This window comes from Haliotis asinina, chromosome 10 (genome assembly GCF_037392515.1).
Source record: "Haliotis asinina isolate JCU_RB_2024 chromosome 10, JCU_Hal_asi_v2, whole genome shotgun sequence".
NCBI classification, from domain to species: Eukaryota; Metazoa; Mollusca; class Gastropoda; order Lepetellida; family Haliotidae; genus Haliotis; species Haliotis asinina.
In genome coordinates, this window is record NC_090289.1 from 9,909,167 (window position 1) to 9,936,127 (window position 26,961).

Genomic DNA, 26,961 nt, shown 5'->3' on the forward strand with positions numbered 1-26,961 from the left:
ATCCCACAGGTAATTACAGCAGGTAGGTCTTAAAGTCCGTGGAAAACAGGTAAATAGTCCAAAGGCTTCCGCACCACAAGTGGAATAAGATATGCCATGGGTTGATCTCCCCACCACAAAACATCAATAGAAAAGTCAACTCAATAATTTATGTAGCAACCCGGTGTTTACTTTGCATGATATTTTGCGCTTGTTGCCCAATATGAGAAATGTTAAGGTACAATTTAGGCAGGCTACCTATCATCGTGCTGATTAGTCTCTGCCTGTGTCTCCGTCGTCCCTGGCCCGTCGGCTCTCCCTGCCCAGCTCATAAATTATCATCTGTTAGGTGGGTTGTCGATTATTAGGATCAGGCCTACCGGCTGGTCTGAGGAAAAAATGGCAATTGTCTTGATGTGACTCATTTAAGGTCTTGAAACTCCTACTTTACTTCAGCCCTTGGAAGACACATTTTACGAAACAGATACTTTGAATAGCGTGTGCTTGTTTGAAGTCCCCTTGTTTGAATTTTCAACTGGTCCGGTAATGGAATCCCTGGTTGTGTGTTTTGAAAACTGTTTTAGATTGTTGGTCAGAAATGTTGTTGTGTTTGATGTTTTTCATGTAATAGTGTTATGTTACTGATTGCAAGCTTGATAACTGATTTTTTTTATCATGGACTGGTATCATCACAAGGCATTTTTACAGACCTCTTGACGCATCTTTTCAATCACAGAGACTGCGTTTCATACGCTTTAATTCATTGTTTTCATATTTACTTATGTGTATACTATTATATATTTAGCTATGTTATTAGCACAAACAATTGCTTCAAATAATTGTTTCTGTGTTTTACTTTTATAATTGTAATCGGGCGACAAATGTTGTGACTTGACAAAGCAGTTAGTTTTTGTCTTCATTATAAATATTAGAAAGTAAGCTGTGTCCCTATGGTTTGTATCAGTGCATCTCTTTTATTGTGGAATCTCCTCTATTGTCTGAAGGACCAACAGTACTCGCGCGTATGTGTGAAGAATGACACCGGTGGGACTGGATATTCGATAATGATTCACTTTCACCTGTTTATGTTAAAGTCGTGATCGTAAGACTTTTGGCAAACTCCTATTACCAGCACTATTCAATAAATTATCAAATAATGATTTGTATAATAATATGATGCAGTCATGATCGCACTAATTTGGCGAACACATTTTGCAATCACTATTATATAATGATTCATGTACATCTGTTTGTAATATTGTCATGATCGAACTATTTTTAACGGACACCTTTTGTCATCGCTATTTTTATATTGTCATATACGTCGGGTTATGTTAAGTCGTGATCGTACTACATGTGGCAAACACCTGTTTTTGTCACTATTTTATAATGATTTGTATACAGTTGTTAATGTTTATATACGTCTGTTTTTAGCAGACTTTTCTTAAAATTGTAAAACGTGTTTGTCGCCTTTTGTTTACCTGTATGATAGCAAAACAAAAAGATACCCTTGATGTTTGATAACCTTTCCAGGGGCACACCAACAAGTTAAAAACTTTTAATTCTAATATCGTGCGTTAGCATCAACAGTCTTCCGTTCCTGGGTCATCATCACACATGAAGATATTCCTGGCTGATTATAATTTATGGCATTAGACTTACGAACTGATAATGTGAAACCCCAACTACACATATAACGCCATGTAATGATCTGTCTACATTTTCCAGTTTGTGGTGGAAATGAACATAAAAGAAACTATCCCATACAACAACTTTTAATCTACATCGAATACTGATTTTTTTTCACTTGCTTACGGAATCCAACTGTCAGCCTTAAGCAGATGAATTGCACGAGGATAATGCAACAAACTGCTGAAAAACATGTCCAAATGTGCATGTGAACACCTGCGTTTTGGTGTTTTGGTAAGAATTCGCTAGTTTTCACTGATTGTAATCATTTAAAGAACTCATAGCAACGTTAATTATTTGTTTTACAATATATCACTTCATGTATAAACAATACATTTAACACAGTGAGGAATACTTGTTCTAGTTTAGAACAGGTGTCTGAAATAAGTGGCTACATTTACACCAGGAAGTCTAAACTTTTGACAGGAAGTATATTATCACAAATATTTTGTGTAATTTCGCCGTAAATAACTATTGTCATACATGTTTTGTTTACTAGATATCATGATTTATTGTTAGGCTAACTTTATTAATAATTTCAAACACAAGTAGATCTGGAAAAGGTGAGTCAAGAATAATTCTAAATTCCTGAGATGAGGCAAATTGTTAAAGACTAGACTTGCAATTGCCAGATCTTAGAAGACTGGGTCTTAGAGAGACTTCTTCAATGTTTAAAGTGTCTTGGTATTTATATTCGCCATGTGTGTGTCTTCTAACATATAGCATCAGGTGACGCATTCCATAAACATGTTTTCATTAGAAATCCTTGCTTTTACAAATCCTGTCCTGCGTCTAGATCCAAGGTAAACCTGATATTCCACTCGTGTACAATTTGTGAAATCAATACGGCCTGACGACTCTACAAAGCATAATGCTTCAACCTTCTCAATCACATATTTCGATACGCACGGGTAGATTGTCTTCAGTAAGCCATGCTTGTCATAAGAGGCGACTAACGGAATCTGCTGGTCAGGCGTGCACGTGTGTTTGAGGATTGCCAGCTCCGTTACTGTCTACATTAATACTTTTGGTGTAATTGTCAAAACGTTATTTGTAGTTTACATATAATCTTCTTTCTTTCATCAGTCAGGAATTTTATCTTCAAGTTTGAAGATGACTCAGGAAACACAACCAGGCCAACGGAAAACTGTTGATCGTGTGATGCTAATGTACGATATTAGAATTAAAAGTTCTTAACGTGTTGATGTCCTCCTGGAAAGGTTATCAAACATCAAGGTTACTTTCTTTGTCCATATTTTGATGTTCTATATGTGTGTATGTTTTATTTGCTTTAAGCGCACGATCACAATTAGTTTATTAGCTCACTTCAATGTAGTTTCATCTATGTGTAATTATGAATAATAGACACCCGCACAAAGGAATATGAATGTCATTTCAGCTTCTTAATAATTATCTCTTTACTCTGGTGATTATTTACGGTTTGATGTATCATTCCTTTTGATAAACACAAAATTCAAAGATTTAAGTGAAAATCAATACTCTTGTGCACTTTCTGGTATTAAAACCTTTTTGTAGCTCTGTTCGATTGAAGTGGAAAAACACTAACTCAAGTCTTTATTCGAGACTTTTCAAACAAATGCATTGAATTAAAAAAATCAATCTTGTATACATAACGTTACAAAATTGAAGATAGTTGTTGGGGAATCGTTATCTCTCAAAACTACCCATAATAACATAATTACTACTATAAAAGCAGTTAATGAAAGTTTTATTAAAATGCGGGCACGATTACCATTCGGCACAAGCAGATTTTGCTTTTTAACGGAGCTCTTCCGTTAGAAAGAAAAGTTACTCGTATGCATCGTGGACATCAAACTACCGCTATTTGCCTAACAACTGGCCGCAGTGTCTTATAATAAGGTTAAATTACGGAAACTAAGACAAGGCCGGTTCGTGTTATCTCCTCCGCTCCTTGTTGTAAGGGGGGTCAGGCGTAATGACTGGAAATAGCACGAGCAAAATTGATATTAAGTGCTGCCTCGGAAGAGAATTGGGCACCGTTACTTCATTAAAACATTTATAGCTGAAGATGATTTGGGCCATTTGATGACTCGGGAGCAGCGCGTAATAACAGCTTTTCTCTGCCCCTGTCTACTCCAGTGGTCCTAGCCTATTATTTTCCCCGGCAAAATTCCGGAACTTTGGAAAAACGGAGTCTTTAGTGTTTATTTATGGAGAATTCATTATCGGTAATCGACACGAGCTCAAGTTGGATCGCGTTTGATCGGGTCCAATTATCCTTGCCATCATCAATCACATTCATCAGCAGCATGGGTTCGCGAGCGCACGGCCAGAATTGCAGTATGTGATGTGCGTGCAGAGACGACCGCGCCATACAATTACTGCGGTGGTGTCCGCGATGGCCTCTTTTCTGCCGCAACTTTGTGACTTCATTTCGAGTGCTCCTCCAAAAGCCACATTAGCTTCACTCTGACGTCGGACAGCGGGAAGGACTTGGCTGTGATGGTTTAATTAAGCTTCGGTGTCAGTTAAAGGGAATCATAATTATTGGATATAACCAGCTGCGAACTGTCAAAATATTGCGACAGAGTGAATATCAAATCAAACCTACTGCCACCGATGAGACGTTTTGGGATGTATTTAACTGTTTGAAATTTCTTGTTCATTTTTTTTTTCATTTGTTCGGGGTAATTTATTTTACTTGATTATCTCCCTTTTGAAAATGGAAATGATTGCGTCACAGGACGTGATGTTGGTACACGTCATCGTTGTTGGATGCATGAGGTTATCCTAACGTCGGAGACGCAAGGGCGACTTTTACCCATGGTGATCCAGCTAAGAGTTGGTCGAAAGCAACCAAGGTTTCTTGCTGGAGCCGACTAAACAAGATGATTGCCACTACGAGCATCCTCGCAGTGTCAATATCTGCCCTAGTTTGCCACCATTAGTATAGGTTACACGCTACCAGATGTTTTCCCATGGACTTCTATAGTAACACTATATTTATTTTTTAAAAAAAGTATGCAGGCTATCAACGGCCATTCCGTGTACATACGGGCACAATCTGGCCTTAAAAACTACAATAAAAAACAAATGCTGTCCGGCGATTTTTTCCGAGCACAAGAAGCGGAAGACATCAACCTTCCATTCCGCACCAACTGTCACCTATTTGAAAAAATCGGTGCACACATAAGTCATGGTGATAAAAAATGACAGCACTGAATACTTAAATTGTGATCAGTTTTAATTACTGTTTGGGTGTGGTTATAAAACACACACACAGCTTACACTATTTCATCCAATCACAGCTGCAACAGGCCTCTGTCCGTTTGAGTTCTTTCCATACTGTCCTCGCTTGTGGAGAATGTGATTCTGATTTAGTGTAGTGGAACCTGTACTCGTAGCTACATCAGTGGTATGTCCTCTGTCTATTTTGTCAACATGTGGAACTTGCCACTTCGAAATAACTCGTATTGGTAAACTTGACCAGAATTCATACCATACTCATGATAGGCAGTCAACGTGTTTTGGAACCGGGTGGTCAGCCCCGCTGGGTGAGGCAAGTCACAGCATCCCGAATCACAGGGGTTCGAATCTTTGTTTGGACAATAATGCTATGATTAGCACGTATTTCAAATCTGAACGAAATCGAACGAAATTCGAAACTTCTAGCGCTACAACCATTACATAAAGTCGTGAAACTCGCGAGCCGAGACAGCTGATCGAAAACCAGACTACCAGATTAATTTAACGTACGGTTCAATCAAACCACAGGTTTCGCCACAAAAACAGTGTGTTGAACGTGCAGGTCTTTCTTTTACCTTTCTGGTCATTATGTTCAATTTGTCTACCGGCTTTTCATATTTCCCCATTGACCCTCGCATTAGCACTATCCTATTTTCTTGCACAAACGTAACGCCGCTCTTCGGTAAGTGTCGACAGTTTCCGTAAATCTTTCGGCATAATGTAAACAATAACAAAGACCCAACTTTTAACACCGACATTTACATTGATATTCCGTGTCAGCTCGCTATTGTCTCGAACTCGTACATCGTACATTCAAGACAACATCATCTGAACGACCACAGTGATCGAATAGTCAGCATTTAGCAAATGCTTTGTGTCTTTAATGTGATAAGTGTAGCGCGAGAATTTTCTAAAAAGTTCATATCTTCACCGATTAAGTTCAGATTTGAAATCTGTGCTAATCATAACATTTGAAAACAAGATACCATTGTAAAAATATAGATAATTTTATTTGCATAAAATTATTGTAAAATACAGAGATTCGAAGTACTCTGTCTCAAATGCTTTGATTGGTAATCCAGATGTCGGTAACTTGATTGTCTGATTTACAGAACACAGTCATATATATAGTTGTGAAATTGCTGAAACACGGCACGGCAGTTACAGAAATGGTTGACTTGACGTAGGTCACTCTCGTGAGCTACCGCCGTGGTATTTCTGCCGACATGCTTCACTGCTTTATCAGCAATACCAGGCGTCATACAGCTTTCACGGCAATGAAGATCCAGTCATACGTCACTGTTGTAACAGCAAGTTAGATACCGACATGCTTCACTGCTTTATCAGCAATACCACGCGCCATACAGCTTTCACGGCAATTAGTGTCCAGTCATACGTCACTGCTGTAACAGCAAGTTAGATACCGACATACTTCACTGCTTAATAAGCAATACCACGCGTCATATAGCTTTCACGGCAATTAGTATCCAGCCATACGTCACTGCTGTAACAGCAAGTTAGATACCGACATGCTTCACTCCTTTATCAGCAATACCAGGCGTCAAACAGCTTTCACGGCAATTAGTATCCAGTCATACGTCACTGCTGTAACAGCAAGTTAGATACCGACATGCTTCACTGCTTTATCAGCAATACCACCCGTCATACAGCTTTCACGGCAATTAGTATCCAGTCATACGTCACTGCTGTAACAGCAAGTTAGATACCGACATTCTTCACTGCTTTATCAGCAATACCACCCGTCATACAGCTTTCACGGCAATGAAGATCCAGTCATACATCACTGTTGTAACAGCAAGTTAGATACCGACATGCTTCACTGCTTTCAGAGCAATACCACCCGTCAAACAGCTTTCACGGCAATGAAGATCCAGTCATACACCACTGCTGTAACAGCAAGTTAGATACCGACATGCTTCACTGCTTTATCAGCAATACCACCCGTCATACAGCTTTCACGGCAATTAGTATCCAGTCATACGTCACTGCTGTAACAGCAAGTTAGATACCGACATGCTTCACTGCTTTATCAGCAATACCACCCGTCATACAGCTTTCACGGCAATTAGTGTCCAGTCATACGTCACTGCTGTAACAGCAAGTTAGATACCGACATGCTTCACTGCTTTATCAGCAATACCACCCGTCATACAGCTTTCACGGCAATTAGTATCCAGTCATACGTCACTGCTGTAACAGCAAGTTAGATACCGACATGCTTCACTGCTTTATCAGCAAAACCATGCGTCATACAGCTTTCACGGCATTGAAGATCCAGTCATACGTCACTGCTGTAACAGCAAGTTAGATACCGACATGCTTCACTGCTTTATCAGCAATACCATGCGCCATACAGCTTTCACGGCAATTAGTGTCCAGTCATACGTCACTGCTGTAACAGCAAGTTAGATACCGACATGCTTCACTGCTTTATCAGCAATACCACGCGTCATACAGCTTTCACGGCAATGAAGATCCAGTCATACGTCACTGCTGTAACAGAAGTTAGATTCCGACATGCTTCACTGCTTTATCAGCAATACCACCCGTCATACAGCTTTCACGGCAATGAAGATCCAGTCATACGTCACTGCTGTAACAGCAAGTTAGATACCGACATTCTTCATTGCTTTATCAGCAATACCACGCGTCATACAGCTTTCACGACAATGAAGATCCAGTCATACGTCACTGCTGTAACAGCAAGTTAGATACCGACATGCTTCACTGTTTTATCAGCAATACCACGCGTCATACAGTATTCACGGCAATGAAGATCCAGTCATACGTCACTGCTGTAACAGCAAGTTAGATACCGACATGCTTCACTGCTTTCAGAGCAATACCACCCGTCATACAGCTTTCACGGCAATTAGTATCCAGTCATACGTCACTGCTGTAACAGCAAGTTAGATACCGACATGCTTCACTGCTTTATCAGCTATACCACGCGTCATACAGCTTTCACGGCAATTAGTGTCCAGTCATACGTCACTGCTGTAACAGCAAGTTAGATACCGACATACTTCACTGTTTTATCAGCAGTACCACCCGTCATACAGCTTTCACGGCGATGAAGATCCAGTCATACGTCAGTGCTGTAACAGCAAGTTAGATACCGACATGCTTCACTCCTTTCACAGCACAGAAGGTACCGATACGCGTCTCTGCCTTCACAGCAGTAGGGTACCATAGCCCGTGAGTGCTTTTACAGCAATAAATGCCGACATGCGTCACTGCTTTCACGGCAATAGATACTGACATGCACTGCAGCTATCACAGCAATGGATATGGGCACGCGTGACTGCTTTCATCGCCATAGATACCGACATGCACGACTGCTTTCATTGCAATAGATACCGACATGCGAGACATCTTTGACAGCAATAGATACCGACACAAATGACTGCTTTCACACCAATAGATACCGATATGCGAGACATCTTTGACAGCAATAGATACCGACACAAATGACTGCTTTCACAACAGTAGATACCGATATGCATGGCAGTTTTCACAGTAGTAGTTATGGATATGCATAGCTGCTTTCATAGTAGTAGATGCCTACGTGTCTGACTGCTTTCATAGTAGTAGATACCTACGTGTCTGACTGCTTTATAGTAGTAGATACCTACGTGCCTGACTGCTTTCACACCAACACTCATCGAAGAAGAGATACCGACACATGTCAATGCTTTCACAGAGGCATTTGTACAGTCTCGTGTCTCGTACAGATACTGACATGCGTGACCCCTTTACCAGCAATAGATACCAACACTTGTCGCTGCTTTCACAGCAATGCAGTTACCGTCTCCTGCCAATGCTTTCAGCAATGGAGATATTGACACGCGTCACTGCTTTCACAAAAATGGAGATACCGACATCTGTGACAGCTTTCACGGCAATTAAGATACCAACACAGTGATTTTACAGCAATGGAGTTATCGACAAGCATCATTGCTGTGACAGATACGGTACTACAGACTCGTGTATCTGCTTTCACAGCAATGGAGTTACCGACACGCCTCATTGCCGTGACAGATACGGTACTACAGACTCGTGTATCTGCTTTCACAGCAATGGAGTTACCGACACGCATCATTGCCGTGACAGATACGGTACTACAGACTCGTGTATCTGCTTTCACAGCAATGGAGTTACCGACACGCATCATTGCCGTGACAGATACGGTACTACAGACTCGTGTATCTGCTTTCACAGCAATGGAGTTACCGACACGCATCATTGCTGTGACAGATACGGTACTACAGACTCGTGTATCTGCTTTCACAGCAATGGAGTTACCGACACGCATCATTGCCGTGACAGATACGGTACTACAGACTCGTGTATCTGCTTTCACAGCAATGGAGTTACCGACACGCATCATTGCCGTGACAGATACGGTACTACAGACTCGTGTATCTGCTTTCACAGCAATGGAGTTACCGACACGCATCATTGCCGTGACAGATACGGTACTACAGACTCGTGTATCTGCTTTCACAGCAATGGAGTTGCCGACACGCCTCATTGCTGTGACAGATACGGTACTACAGACTCGTGTATCTGCTTTCACAGCAATGGAGTTACCGACACGCATCATTGCTGTGACAGATACGGTACTACAGACTCGTGTATCTGCTTTCACAGCAATGGAGTTACCGACACGCATCATTGCCGTGACAGATACGGTACTACAGACTCGTGTATCTGCTTTCACAGCAATGGAGTTACCGACACGCATCATTGCCGTGACAGATACTGTACTACAGACTCGTGTATCTGCTTTCACAGCAATGGAGTTACCGACACGCCTCATTGCTGTGACAGATACTGTACTACAGACTCGTGTATCTGCTTTCACAGCAATGGAGTTACCGACACGCCTCACTTCTTTCACAGCATTAGAGATACCGACAAGCGTCACCAGATACATAGCATTAGAGATACCTATTGTTTTGGGCCACTGTTATCGATTTGGTGCGGAATTTTGCCACAGCCGTCTTGGATGTTATGATAATATTACATTTATCACTTTCTTATTATTACATATTGTCGCCATGATGAGTGTTTACCAAGAGGGACGTTGGGTAGCCTTCTGTTTAAAGCATTCGCTAGTCACGCCGAAGACCCTCGTTTGATTTTGATTTGATTTGATAGGTACAATTTTCGGTGTGCCCCGTCATGATATTCTCGGAATATTGCTGAACACGACATAAAACCATATTTACTTTAAAAAATTAAGTTTGTGTGTCCGTCCGTCCCTACATACTTATTTGCATGTATGCGCAGGCACAAACACCCAGACACACATACACTCACACACACAGGCACACACACAGGCACACACACGCGCATACACGCCAGTTATATGGCGGTGGTCTGTGACTAATCGAGTCTGGTCTAGGCAGTTGAGTGATCAACGGCATGAACATTGATCTGCGTAATTAGGACCCGATGACATGTGTCAACTAAGTCAACGCGCCTGACCACCCGATCCCGTTAGTCACCTCTTACGACAAGGACAATCGACTTTTGTGGCAAGCATGGGCTCCTGAAGACCTATTCTAACCCGGATCTCTACGGGACCTCAACCTGTATGTTTGATAGGGAGATCTTACGTAGCGTTTACGTAGCAATATATAGCTTATTTGAGTGGCATTTACAAGTTGGTGTTAAACAATAAAGAGAGTTCCAGTTATATAAAACTTCTTTAATATGATGTGAACGACGTTTTGGTGTATCGTCTAAAACCGTTATGAAGCAAGTGATAGAAATAGACATTTCCTCTCAACCAAGCCCCACATCAGCGGTTTGTACGAAGTGCATAGTTCAATTGTCCACTGTATTATCACAGTAGGGGTCAATTTCATCTGATAGAGACAGTTCCATTATCAAACAGTAAACTATTGTGTGTGCATTACAATCGATTACTATTCCCGTTATTTCCATCGTCCTGATTTCGTTGATGGAAAATATCATCAATCGCCCAGCGGGTTTCCTCATGCTGAGGCTGGGTGGGATACAGATCTACGCGCATCAATGACACCAAGCAGTCAATTCATCATCCTTATTAATTGAAAACGTGTCGTCAGTTGAATGAACATAATCAACGTGAACTGATTACAATGCTTTTCATGATGGCGTTTGAACTAATATGTCTCATCAAATGAAATTATGATGATTATTTTTTTGTACTTTTCATCATTGCTTTAGGTGGTTTTATCGAAAGGATGTTCAGGTTCATTCAACCATGGCACCAAATTTGGTACATCATGTCGTTAATAACGGGACCATTTCACGCATGAGTTGCCATCCGCTATTGTCACTCGTATATATGGACATGGGGTGGGGAATGGCTCCAATAGAGTTTGATGGTTCTGTAGATTTGGAATGTTAGAGATAGATCTATGGACACAGCTGCAAGATCGAATCTTAAATTATGCAGGCTCTACTAAAAAGGAGAATTTAACTCCCTTTTTCACTTTTTATTCAGACTTCAGATTTGACCCGTGGAAAGAAGCATCTTCATTTGACAAATTGTTTGTTAATGTGCCTGTTTATCAGACTATATTCCTCGTGGAATGAGAAATGGAATTAACGCTGGAACAGCTAATGGTTAAGAGCCGAAAAGAAGGTCATTTTTTGCATAATGCATGTCAGCGGGATGTGGGTATTGTAATGCTTTACGTATGTGATCTTATCGCTTGTCCTTATGCATGTTTGGGTAATTTTGCATTTTAAAATGTTTTACATTTTTCCTTTTATTTACTCAGTAGATAAAATACACAAAATGCATACTGCAACAGTACAAGTACACAATAAGACAGACAATAAGTTCGTATGGTAGATACTAGATAGGAACTACTGCAATAGTGGTCACCATTTACCGTCAAATTGCAATATTTTATTATTCGTATTAACAATAAACGTTTCAGTTTTGAAAATATCACCTAATAATTTTAGAAATGTATCCAGTGATAGGTAAGTGTTTTAATAATTGATACATCGATTTTTTTACCAGCAAGAAGTATATAGTTCATTACGTCAGTATTATTTACGTTAATTAAGACTGCATATTTTGTCAGGGCAATTCTTTCTGGATCTCCTTCGTACTGAAAGTAAACCTATCAGTGATGTGTTAAAATAATGATTATGAACAATCAATAAATTATTTCTAATGGTATCTTTTCATTTATGTGTATATTTGAAAGAACCTGATAATAATCAAGAATTGTGCCTTTGATTTTGTAAGTTTTCTTAAGTTCATTAAATGACACAATGCCTTGATCATTACACAAGTCTCTTATAGAGTGGATGCCTTTAAGATACCAATAGTAATAAAATTACTATTTTGGAATTGTTGTTTGATCCAAAGGGGTCGAGATAACACTTGGTCAGTATCGGTAAAATCAAATCAGCTTTGTGGTCTATAAAATATGCCCCATGCAGCCAACACATCTTTCCAATATGTAGTCATAATATTCACATAAGTTTCAATATTGGCTCCAAGCAGAAAAATATCCTTGAATAGAAAGGTACTAGCGCTAGTTTTGTATTGTTATGCATTTAGTACTGACAGTTTTAATGAATTTATGAATACCTCTGCATTAACAATTCTGAGTCCCCCTTCTTCATTTTTTTTCTAATACGTGCCGTTCGCTTTATGTTATCCCTCTTATCATTCCTAGGTCTGATGAAGTAAAATATATTATTAGATTTGTCAACGAATGCCTTTGAGGGTTTGGGAGTGAAGTTAATATGTGCACCAATGATGAAAGTGCTTAAGTTTTAACGTTTAACCTATAAACGTCAAACTCCATTTCCTCATATTCCACTGAGTTCTATTAATAATTTCTAGTCTAGTCTTGTGTTAATTACCCAAAGGATATTTAAGTTAGGATTAAGCTTTATTCCTAATATATCAAAATCCCCACACTGAGTCTGTTCATACTGGTTTAGTTTTATCTATATTTATTAAATCTAAATATCTTACTTTGTCTTTTGATGTATCATAAGACTTTTGGTTGGATACAAGTATAATGTAAGCCAGCTGTCTCTTCATGACATCCATACTACGCATTTAATATCAAAATAAAATAATCTTTTTCTGGATGGATAGCAATGCACGGGCGCAGGGATAAGTTTGATTTCATGGCAAGAGATGCGAGATGCGGATTAGGGTTTAGGGAATTGCGCAATCTTATGGAGAGGGGAAAGGGTTTCATTCGTGGAGTGTTCTTTTTCGCTATGAATTCTTTATGAAACCCAAAATGATACTGGACAGAATGGTTGTTCAGCAAGATTAAGAGGCGACAAACGGGATCGGATGGTCAGGCCCTTTGAGTTACGTCACGTTAACTTATCCCAACTGCGTAAATTGATGCCCGAGATGCTAATCACGGGGTTACTCGGTCCAGATTCCATTATTTACAGACGGCCGGAATTGTACTGAGTGCGACGTTAACCAATAAACAAACAAACAAACAAACAAATAAAAACGGCATGCTGTATTAACACTATATGTCCAATATCGTGTATGTCTGATCGAAATATCTTGAAATTTTAATCTAAAGAATAAATCTTCCTCATAGAGGAAGCGGTAGTCCAGAAGGTGCACTGGCTATCCTTTAATTTTCTTGTTCAGGTTTGAATTCCAGAGCCACTGAATTCCAAGATGTATCTGCACCACACCCTTGTACAAACGGTCCAACGAAGACAAGTTGAGCGTTATTCCCATGTCAGTAGTCATAACATGACTCTGTTCCAGCAGGGTTGAACTCAACTCATTTTAAATCTGTACTTCGCTCGACAATTAGGCTGGCTCAGTAGTGCGGAGATGAGAGTGACCGGCTCTATGAAAGCCGTGCAAATTAATGTACAGAGTTATGTCCCTTGCGCCCCCCAAAACTCTTCTGTGTTGGGTTATAAACCCATTTGTCCCGATCATTTTTCAAATTTTGTTTGCACCATTACTAGTTTCGTCAAATGGTATGAATATGTCCCCACTCCGGTCCACCACCGAATCATTCTATACTGTTAGTCACACGTTACAAGTGAGTGTTACTGATGGGTAAACATAGCTAATTAATCATCGTAAAATTCTGTATTAATAATCCTGACTATGACAAACTCTATCGCATTGTATTTCAATATAATTGTCCCACCATTATTCGTTAGGACCTTTAGTTATGCCAGGTGTCCATAACGTTTTGTCCAGAAAATCTACCACAACAGTCATGTGACATTCATTCGTTCGTTCGTTCGTTCATTCATTTATTCATTCATTGTTCAGTGTTGGTGTCATAAACTAGGGTATCGGCAGCCCCAAAGGCCTTATTTATCAATGAAGACCCAATTAATTCTATGGCGTAAAATGTACAACATTTGACAAGTTGTCAAACTGACATAAATCCCGCAAATATTTTACAGATGGACGCGTCTCGTGTCAAGATATCAGCATCTCTGTCCTACCTTGAGGGATCAAGGTTGACTTAATCACATGTCCAAATTCGCACATCTCATCAGCCAATCAGATCTCCCGACCCTCGACCTCCAGCTGCCAGTCCCTGCATGCGAGCGACCCCTGGTGACGGAAAGGGTCAAAGCGTGAATGGCGGTATATAATTAGGAATATAAGCCTGTCATGTTGAACATTGTCAACGAGGTGTTTCTCCTGACACAATACCTTTTTGAGAAGGCGCTGACTAGCCGGAGGCAATCAAATCTACCTGGCTAATTAGGAGACAACGCGGGGGCTAGACGATAACATCACGGCTGCCTGCCGCTCCAGAGAAATATTCAAGAGATTTCTTCAAGGCACAAACGCCGTGCTGAAAAGATGTTATGTTTATACAGCTAGGGCTGATCGTGACACCATCGTAACACAAACAAACCTTTCAACTTCATGGGTAATTTCAGCCGCGAACAGCCGACGCGGCTGTAAACATCATTCACCCATCTACTATGGGTAATTTATATCTAAAAGTCTGATGCCGTGAAAATATGCTTCTATAATAGCTTCTGTTTGCATGTCTTTCAAAGCATCTACTGAAAAGATTTCAAAATTTGCCGACCACAAAAATATACTTCCATGATTTTCTTGCTTCGTCGTTTTCATTTTTTAACAGCAAATCATTGTTTTTAATATTTTAAGTTTTGTTTATGCCGGAATGGAATAATGTCATGGGTGAGTGAGTGAGTGAGTGAGTTTAGTTTTACGCCGCTATATATTCCAGCTATATGGCTGTGGTCTGTAAATAATCGAGTCTGGAGCAGACAATCCAGTGATCAACAACATGAGCATCGATCTGCGTAATTGGGAACTGATGACATGTGTCAACCAAGTCATCGAGCCTGACCACCCGATCCCGTTAGTCGCCTCTTACGACAAGCATAGTCACCTTTTATGGCAAGCATAGGTTGCTGAAGGCCTATTCTACCCCGGGACCTTCACGGGTTAATATCACGGTAGCTGTGTAGATCCCTATACAATACAATCTCGTATTGTACTGCCAACGTTTTGAATGTTGAAAGTGCATATCTTTAATGATTCAGTTTAAGTTTAAGCTTTTGATGGTCACACCGAAGACAAACTTTATTGCACACATGTGTTCAATAAACTACAAACACACACACACACACACACAAAAAAAAAAAAACAACCTCTCGTCGCATCAAGCATTGGATCCTTTCCTGATATGACATTGTCTTCCTACATACAGAACTCCAAGCAATTCTTTTTAGAGCAAAGTTATATTAACAGGCTGGCATTAACCAAGGAATCCTTGCATTGTGCCCCTGTGTTGTATTGCTGTAAATAGTGACACGTCGTCACACAGTTTATGTAGCGGAATCAGACACAGAGAGCAATACAACAGGAGGGATGAATGAGGAATTAAATTATCTAACACTACACTACAGGACTAAAATGAGATGACATAAACTAAGGCAATGAATCATGTGCAGTGAGGCAACACAGCTGTAGGATATTCAGACAAGTAGTGAAGGTCAGCATAGATACTTTAGGATCAGTCATGTAGTGTAGGACAACATAGAGGTTGGAGAATCAGACAAATAGTGTAGGACAACATAGATGTTGGAGAATCAGACGTAGTGTAGGGCAACATAGAGGTTGGAGAATCAGACGTAGTGTAGGACAACATAGAGGTTCGAGAATCAGACAAATAGTGTAGGACAACATAGAGGTTGGAGAATCAGACGTAGTGTAGGACAACAGAGAGGTTCGAGAATCAGACGTAGTGTAGGACAACAGAGAGGTTGGAGAATCAGACAAATAGTGTAGGACAACATAGATGTTGGAGAATCAGACGTAGTGTAGTACAACATAGAGGTTGGAGAATCAGACAAATAGTGTAGGACAACATAGAGGTTGGAGAATCAGACGTAGTGTAGGACAACAGAGAGGTTGGAGAATCAGACAAATAGTGTAGGACAACATAGAGGTTGGAGAATCAGACAAACAGTGTAGGACAACATAGAGGTTGGAGAATCAGACATGTAGTGTAGGACAACATAGAGGTTGGAGAATCAGACAAATAGTGTAGGACAACATAGAGGTTGGAGAATCAGACAAATAGTGTAGGACAACATAGAGGTTGGAGAATCAGACGTAGTGTAGGACAACATAGATGTTGGAGAATCAGACATGTAGTGTAGGACAACATAGATGTTGAGAGAATCAGACGTAGTGTAGGACAACATAGAGGTTGGAGAATCAGACATGTAGTGTAGGACAACATAGATGTTGGAGAATCAGACGTAGTGTAGGACAACATAGAGGTTGGAGAATCAGACGTAGTGTAGGACAACAGAGAGGTTGGAAAATCAGACGTAATGTAGGACAACATAGAGGTTGGAGAATCAGACGTAGTGTAGGACAACATAGAGGTTGGAGAATCAGACATGTACATGTAGTGTAGGGCAACATAGAGGTTGGAGAATCAGACATGTAGTGTAGGACAACATAGATGTTGGAGAATCAGACATGTAGTGTAGGACAACAGAGAGGTTGGAGAATCAGACATGTACATGTAGTGTAGGACAACATAGAGGTTGGAGAATCAGACATGTAGTGTAGGACAACATAGATGCTGGAGAATCAGGCATGTGGTGTAGGTCAACAGAGAGGTTGGAGAATCAGACATGTACATGTAGTGTAGGACAACATAGAAGTTGGAGAATCAGACATGTACATGTAGTGTAGGACAACATAGATGTTGAGAGAATCAGACATGTAGTGTAGGACAACATAGATGTTGGAGAATCAGACATGTACATGTAGTGTAGGACAACATAGATGTTGGAGAATCAGACATGTAGTGTAGGACAACATAGATGTTGGAGAATCAGACAAACAGTGTAGGACAACAGAGAGGTTGGAGAATCAGACATGTACATGTAGTGTAGGACAACATAGAGGTTGGAGAATCAGACATGTAGTGTAGGACAACATAGATGTTGGAGAATCAGGCATGTGGTGTAGGACAACAGAGAGGTTGGAGAATCAGACATGTAGTGTAGGACAACATAGATGTTGGAGAATCAGGCATGTGGTGTAGGACAACATAGATGTTGGAGAATCAGACATGTAGTGTAGGACAACATAGATGTTGGAGAATCAGACATGTACAGGTAGAGGAGGACAGCACAGAGGTTGGAGAGTCAGACATGTAGTGTAGGACAACATAGAGGTTGGAGAATCAGACATGTAGTGTAGGACAACAGAGAGGTTGAATAATCAGACATGTAGTGTAGGACAACGCAGAGGTTGGAGAATCAGGCATGTACATGTAGTGTAGGACAACATAGATGTTGGAGAATCAGACATGTGGTGTAGGACAACATAGATGTTGGAGAATCAGACATGTACATGTAGTGTAGGACAGCATAGATGTTGAGAGAATCAGACATGTAGTGTAGGACAACAGAGTGGTTGAAGCATCAGACGTAGTGTAGGACAACATAGAGGTAGGAGAATCAGATATGTAGTATAGAACAACAGCGAGACAGGTCCCAGCACAACGCTCTACAAAGTCCGACACTGATTTCGCGCTGTATTGTTCTGTCAAATTAAGGAATATTGTGGAACTTTTACCTCCCCGTTCTCAAATCGCCATGCTTATAATGTATCCGCGTGTGGACCTGAGGAGTACATAGCTATTATTTCACAGTTCTATCTCCTGTATGCTCACAATACAGTAGCCCCGTTTTGAATCTGTAGTGTTGTGAGTGAGTTCAGTTTTACGCCGCTTTTGCAAATATTCCGACAATAATGCGACGGGGCACATAACAAATGCGCCTCACACAATGGACCCATGAGGGAATTGAACAAGGGTCTTCGGAGTGACAAGCGATCGCTTCCACCACTGTGCCACTCACCACACCTCCCAGATATATGAGGGCTATCTCTAAATTAATTAAATGGTGATTATGAGCATCGATCTTCCGTTTACAGAGAGCCTGACTGACCCACGTCGAACTCTTACTAAAACAACTCCAAAACATTGGATGCCGAAAACCAATTATAAACCGAATCTTCATGATTTTGATATCTTCAATCTCATAAATAAATAAATAAATAAATAAATAAATAAATAAATAAATAAATAAATAAATAAATAAATAAATAAATAAATAAATAAATAAATAAATAAATAAATAAATAAATAAATAAATAAATTCATACGTACATAAATAAATAAATGCGTGAGTGAGAGTGAGAGTGAGTGAGTGAGAGTAAATGAGTGAGTGAGTGAGTGAATAAACATAAATGAATAAAAGAGTAATAATTAACAAAATACACTGAATAAAAAGAAAATGAATTAGAAATGATCATATGACACGCCATCTCGCCTGTTGTTCACTAATTCTTCACAATGTGTCATACAATAATGGCTCTTACTTTTTCTTTAATTATTTAAATCAACACGACAAAACCTTTTCTACATCCATAAGAAATATCTGCAATGGAGATTCTGTTTAGCGCCTCACCGAGCAAAATGTTACAGCTGTGTGCGCTCTGTAAAGAATCAGGTCTGGACCAGACAATCCTGAGCTTGACATCATGAGATACGACAACAAAGCACACAATTGTGAGTCGCTAACAAATAGTGCTGACACCAGGTGTTCGCGAAAAGGTGGGCGTACTTTGCCCCAATAGTGGCACATGCAAAACTAGTTAAATTTTCATTGAAAAATCGGGAACGTATAACTTAGTCTAAATAGTGAGAATGGCATCTGACATTATTTTTGTTACTGATACATCAAATAAATCATCGAAAATGTTTTCTTTTTTCCTAATTATCTCCTCTCGCTAACTAAGTCTCCGAATGTTTGTGTTTCTTAAATTAGCTCCGAATATCCCAGTCGTCATTAATTGTTATTATTCCAGCATGTCTTCGCTTAATGGATTACTTTCGGCAGACATTTGTCATGTAATAGGCTGCTATAGTGACATTTGGTTATTTTCTCCATGGTAACCGCGGAGTAACGTGAGCAACCACTTGTTAACTGTCCGGGATAATTTGTTAGAAATAAATCAAATCACGAAAACAATTTGAATGAAAAAGAATGATTATTTTGTCAAATTGGTCTGTTATTGGCATCCCGTTTCTGTAATGCTGTAATCTATGTATCTATGTATCTATGTATCTATGTATCTATGTATCTATGTATCTATCTATGTATCTATCTATCTATCTATCTATCTATCTATCTATCTATCTATCCATCCATCCATCCACCCACCCACCCATCCATCTATCTATCTATCTATCTATCGAGTGTTATGCTTCAAAAACTACTCGTGGAAACAATTAAGTAATTACATGAAAATGTTCCATTTTTTCTTTTCCAGGTTTCCTATAGGCTTTGTATTGTGGTTGAAATTCTGGAAAACAGCTTGCACTTTCATGTGTTGCCTTATTTGTCTCCATGAGCATAAGCAGCGTTAACGTTCTCTGTCCTCATGAAATGGGTGCGGTGGTAGTTTCGTGTAACATCAGGATCGAGCGTTCGATTCCTCACGTGGGTACGATGTGTGAAGCCCATTTCTCGCCTCCCTCGTCGTGGTATTACTAGAATATCGCTAAAAGCGGCGAAAAACCAGATTCACTCACTCACACTTATGACATGATGCGTTAATGCATCCACGTAAGAATGTTTTAGCTGTAAATATTTGACTTCTCAAATTCTGTGTGCATTCGCTTTACATTTGCATACAAATAATCATAAAATGCCTTTTTATTATAATAAAAAGATAAAATCGCAAATCCTTCAAAATTCATCCTCTTGCAGATGAAATGAAAACTAAATACGGGTAGTGGTTATTCCATAATGATTTTTATCATAAGTTAGCATGTTTAGCCGACCCTAACCATATAATCATATAGAGCGGTTGAGTAGCGTTCGCTCGTCGATCAAGCCGAACACCCGGGATCGATTCCCCGCATCAAATGTCTTCATGTGAGGCCCAATCCTGGTGTCCCCCGTCGTGACATTGCTAAAATATTGCTAAAAACGGCGTAAAATTCAACATCCTCACTCATCATATAATGGGACAAGAATAGTGCAAAATGCAGTTTATTCAACGAATCGGTTGAAGTAACTGGGAATGTAAATTAAGAGGCTGTAAAATACCTATATTGTACAGAACAGAATGTTTCGCGACAAGCCCCCCGTTTTGTTTTTTTTTTTTTTGTTTTTTATTGTTTTGTTTTTTGGTTTTTTTGGTTTTTGTTTTTTTTTTATGACGAAGATCATATCCTTCCTTTTTACGAAATCTAATGCTAAACTTATAAATAGAGTTAGAATTATATAATACATGGAGTCCAGAGTCGACACGCAGGTCAAAATTACTAATGTGAATTTTACAAATAATTTACATTACACAGGCATAGACACAGAAAGAGCTTTCCAAATATGACAGAAATTTATAATGCTGGTAATTATAAGAACACGAAGAATAGTGATGGATGAATGCCACTTTTTGGAGTTTATCTGACACAATGATTGTCTACACAATAATTCCATGCAGGCAGTCACCTATTATTACGTAGTACTCACAAGACTGAAAATACCTGCCCAAACTCTTCAGATGTAAATCTCGACTGAAATTCATTCCCTGAAAGGAAAGTACCTTATTTAAAAATATGTATCAACTAAATCTATAACCAAAAAGTACAAGGACCTCCGAAAGGAAAGTACCCTGTTTAAAAATATGTATCAACAAAATCTATAACCAAAAAGTACAAGGACCTCCGAAAGGAAAGTACCCTATTTAAAAATATGTATCAACTAAATCTATAACCAAAAAAGTGCAAGGACCTCCGAAAGGAAAGTACCCTATTTAAAAATATGTATCAACTAAATCTATAACCAAAACGTACAAGGACCTCCGAAAGGAAAGTGCCCTATTTAAAAATATGTATCAACTAAATCTATAACCAAAAAAGTGCAAGGACCTCCGAAAGGAAAGTACCCTATTTAAAAATATGTATCAACTAAATCTATAACCAAAAAAGTACAAGGACCTCCGAAAGGAAAGTACCCTATTTAAAAATATGTATCAACTAAATCTATAACCAAAAAAGTACAAGGACCTCCGAAAGGAAAGTACCCTATTTAAAAATATGTATCAACTAAATCTATAACCAAAACGTACAAGGATCTCCGAAAGGAAAGTACCCTATTTAAAAATATGTATCAACTAAATCTATAACCAAAACGTACAAGGACCTCCGAAAGGAAAGTACCCTATTTAAAAATATGTATCAACTAAATCTATAACCAAAACGTACAAGGACCTCCGAAAGGAAAGTGCCCTATTTAAAAATATGTATCAACTAAATCTATAACCAAAAAGTACAAGGACCTCCGAAAGGAAAGTACCCTATTTAAAAATATGTATCAACTAAATCTATAACCAAAAAAGTACAAGGACCTCCGAAAGGAAAGTACCCTATTTAAAAATATGTATCAACTAAATCTATAACCAAAAAAGTACAAGGACCTCCGAAAGGAAAGTACCCTATTTAAAAATATGTATCAACTAAATCTATAACCAAAAAGTACAAGGACCTCCGAAAGGAAAGTACCCTATTTAAAAATATGTATCAACTAAATCTATAACCAAAAAAGTACAAGGACCTCCGAAAGGAAAGTACCCTATTTAAAAATATGTATCAACTAAATCTATAACCAAAAAAGTACAAGGACCTCCGAAAGGAAAGTACCCTATTTAAAAATATGAATCAACTAAATCTATAACCAAAAAAGTACAAGGACCTCCGAAAGGAAAGTACCCTATTTAAAAATATGTATCAACTAAATCTATAACCAAAAAAGTACAAGGACCTCCGAAAGGAAAGTGCCCTATTTAAAAATATGTATCAACTAAATCTATAACCAAAAAAGTACAAGGACCTCCGAAAGGAAAGTGCCCTATTTAAAAATATGTATCAACTAAATCTATAACCAAAAAGTACAAGGACCTCCGAAAGGAAAGTACCCTATTTAAAAATATGTATCAACTAAATCTATAACCAAAAAAGTACAAGGACCTCCGAAAGGAAAGTACCCTATTTAAAAATATGTATCAACTAAATCTATAACCAAAAAAGTACAAGGACCTCCGAAAGGAAAGTACCCTATTTAAAAATATGTATCAACTAAATCTATAACCAAAAACGTGCAAGGACCTCCGAAAGGAAAGTACCCTATTTAAAAATATGTATCAACTAAATCTATAACCAAAAACGTGCAAGGACCTCCGAAAGGAAAGTACCCTATTTAAAAATATGTATCAACTAAATCTATAACCAAAAAAGTACAAGGACCTCCGAAAGGAAAGTACCCTATTTAAAAATATGTATCAACTAAATCTATAACCAAAAAAGTACAAGGATCTCCGAAAGGAAAGTGCCCTATTTAAAAATATGTATCAACTAAATCTATAACCAAAAAAGTACAAGGACCTCCGAAAGGAAAGTACCCTATTTAAAAATATGTATCAACTAAATCTATAACCAAAAAAGTACAAGGACCTCCGAAAGGAAAGTACCCTATTTAAAAATATGTATCAACTAAATCTATAACCAAAAAAGTACAAGGACCTCCGAAAGGAAAGTACCCTATTTAAAAATATGTATCAACTAAATCTATAACCAAAAAAGTACAAGGACCTCCGAAAGGAAAGTACCCTATTTAAAAATATGTATCAACTAAATCTATAACCAAAAAAGTACAAGGATCTCCGAAAGGAAAGTACCCTATTTAAAAATATGTATCAACTAAATCTATAACCAAAAAAGTACAAGGACCTCCGAAAGGAAAGTACCCTATTTAAAAATATGTATCAACTAAATCTATAACCAAAACGTACAAGGATCTCCGAAAGGAAAGTACCCTATTTAAAAATATGTATCAACTAAATCTATAACCAAAAAAGTACAAGGACCTCCGAAAGGAAAGTACCCTATTTAAAAATATGTATCAACTAAATCTATAACCAAAACGTACAAGGACCTCCGAAAGGAAAGTACCCTATTTAAAAATATGTATCAACTAAATCTATAACCAAAACGTACAAGGACCTCCGAAAGGAAAGTACCCTATTTAAAAATATGTATCAACTAAATCTATAACCAAAAAAGTACAAGGACCTCCGAAAGGAAAGTACCCTATTTAAAAATATGTATCAACTAAATCTATAACCAAAAAAGTACAAGGATCTCCGAAAGGAAAGTACCCTATTTAAAAATATGTATCAACTAAATCTATAACCAAAACGTACAAGGACCTCCGAAAGGAAAGTACCCTATTTAAAAATATGTATCAACTAAATCTATAACCAAAACGTACAAGGACCTCCGAAAGGAAAGTACCCTATTTAAAAATATGTATCAACTAAATCTATAACCAAAAAAGTACAAGGACCTCCGAAAGGAAAGTACCCTATTTAAAAATATGTATCAACTAAATCTATAACCAAAAAAGTACAAGGATCTCCGAAAGGAAAGTGCCCTATTTAAAAATATGTATCAACTAAATCTATAACCAAAAAAGTACAAGGACCTCCGAAAGGAAAGTACCCTATTTAAAAATATGTATCAACTAAATCTATAACCAAAAAAGTACAAGGACCTCCGAAAGGAAAGTACCCTATTTAAAAATATGTATCAACTAAATCTATAACCAAAACGTACAAGGACCTCCGAAAGGAAAGTACCCTATTTAAAAATATGTATCAACTAAATCTATAACCAAAAAAGTACAAGGACCTCCGAAAGGAAAGTACCCTATTTAAAAATATGTATCAACTAAATCTATAACCAAAAAAGTACAAGGATCTCCGAAAGGAAAGTACCCTATTTAAAAATATGCATTGACTAAATCTATAACCAAAAAGTACAAGGACCTCCGAAAGGAAAGTGCCCTATTTAAAAATATGTATCAACTAAATCTATAAGCAAAACGTACAAGGATCTCCGAAAGGAAAGTACCCTATTTAAAAATATGTATCAACTAAATCTATAACCAAAACGTACAAGGACCTCCGAAAGGAAAGTACCCTATTTAAAAATATGTATCAACTAAATCTATAACCAAGAAAGTACAAGGATCTCCGAAAGGAAAGTACCCTATTTAAAAATATGTATTGACTAAATCTATAACCAAAAAGTACAAGGACCTCCGAAAGGAAAGTACCCTATTTAAAAATATGTATCAACTAAATCTATAACCAAAACGTACAAGAACTATACGCGAGACTTGACCTGGAATATGTACCATAATGCAATAGTATATACGTATCATCAATGAAACAATGATCAAACATGTCACTCTGAGAGTGATCTTCAACATGGTCATACAGTCAAACCACATATATATTTCACATCACATTTTAATTTACAGATTCAATTGGGTTTTTTTGCTATTTTTGACCCTATACGTAATGAAAGATTTCGCCATGTAACAAGTGACGAGTAGGACCCTTTCGAAAATTTGAAAGTCCGCAAAATTAAACAGAGAACGAGAGAATGGCGAGAATGAATAACGAGTTGATGCGTGGGTGGGTGGCTAGACAGACAGATACATAGGCACATAGCAAATATAGACAGATAGATATTGTTTGCTTTGAAAGATGCGATATCAGATCCGTGGACCAATTCTTGCGATATAACGGTATTGCGTACTCTCACCATTAACTTGTTTATGCATTTGACAATGTTATTTATCTAAATTGTGTAATATCTAAATTAAAGTGTTAATTCGTCCTTCATGTTCACACGCGCATTATTAAGCGATGAGTTATTATTAAAATAATTGATGAACTCTTATATCTTATTGATGAAGTCTTACATCAGATTGTGTTAATCATCTTAACTACAGCTTTCCGAAAGTAGTGATTATCGTCAAGGTGTCTCGGTCAGTCTCTGGAGCAGTGTTACTGCATAACGGGGTATAAGTCGACTGAAAAGTTCCAACAAGAAATTCCGGAAAGCCAGTCAGAAAGGATTGAAGTTAACCACGACAAGCATAGATCGTCGGTATGTTATTTTACAGACGCTTCTCTCAGCTGATGTGCTCCACTGACGGCGATCCAAGTGTGATGGACTTTGTAGTTCGCATGGCAGAGTTGCGTCGCTTAGATGTGACGTCTTCAGATGAGGATTTTCAATTTCAGAAGTGACGTAACGTTCTTCCTTTGACGATAACGTGCATGAGGTGCTGCCGATGATCTGGTTTAGCTCGTCACGATTTAGACCTAGGCTTGATTTTAAACACGGGTATTATGATTGTTTAAGACACATTATATCCCCTAAACAAGCCAGTGATTGACATCAGAAATATCCACCGTCGCAATCGGGTGACGTTGTCCATCAACCAATCCAGCGAGTCTGATGTCCCGACCCAGTAACTCGTCTCTTGCGAGAAGCATGGGTTACCGAAGACTACACCTGGGGCTGTGGGGTGGCTTGTCGGTTAGGCTCGTCTTGTTGAAGACTCGGTTCGATTCCCCACACGGGTACAATGTGTGATGCTCATTTTTGGAACCCCTGTCGTGACATTGCTGAAATACTGCTAAAAACTCAGCGGTGCAAAGCTAATCTCACTACTAAAACTATTCCTAACCAGGCTCCTCAACCCAAATAACGAATGTTTCACCCGTCTGACGACCTTTGGGGAAACATGTTGCAAAGTCCCAGAACCATGTTACTTTTCGCTTAGATCCAGCCCTTCTTCGAAACAAAGTCCAAACGAAGCAAGTCTAGATTTACTGCATCTCAGGTCGTTTGTTCACCTTTTTAGTTTAAATGAGAGCTGTTCCTTTGAACTTGACACATCTTCCAAAACAAAGTGTTAATTTACGTGAGGTTATGTAGCGACTAGTCTGACAGGTTAATGTACAGAACGACAGCAAGTGCAATGTTCTGGTTGTTTTTGATGCCGCACAAAAGAATTTTAGAGTTCCATGTCGGCGTGGGTAGAGGAACCAAATGGCTAAAGCACTCGCTCGTCTCGTTGGAGACCCGAGGTTCGATTCCCCACAAGGGTGTGAAGCCCAGCTCTGATGACCCTCGCCGTTATATTGATAGAACATTGCTAAAAACGACGTATAACAAAAACGTTATCACTCACTCAAACTATGACGGTTGTCTTCTTTAAATGAGGTTCGTTTTACGCCTCAGTGATATTCCAGCTATATGACGGCGGTCTGTAAATAACTGATCGAGAGTCTGGACCAGACAGTCCAGTGATCAACTACATGAGCATCGATCTACGCAACTAGGATACGATGACATGTGTCAACGAAGACAGTGAGCCTGACAACCCGATGCCTTCAGTCGCCTACTACGACAGTTCTAACCCAGATCTTCACGAATCCCTCCTGAGAATCCTAGAAAACCTATGGGGTGTACATGGAATGTCGGTGTAAACATTCGTTGGGCAACACTGGCCATATGAACAGAGCAAAAGCTTCGTCATTGCGCCAACGCAACTGACAAACCTCACCTC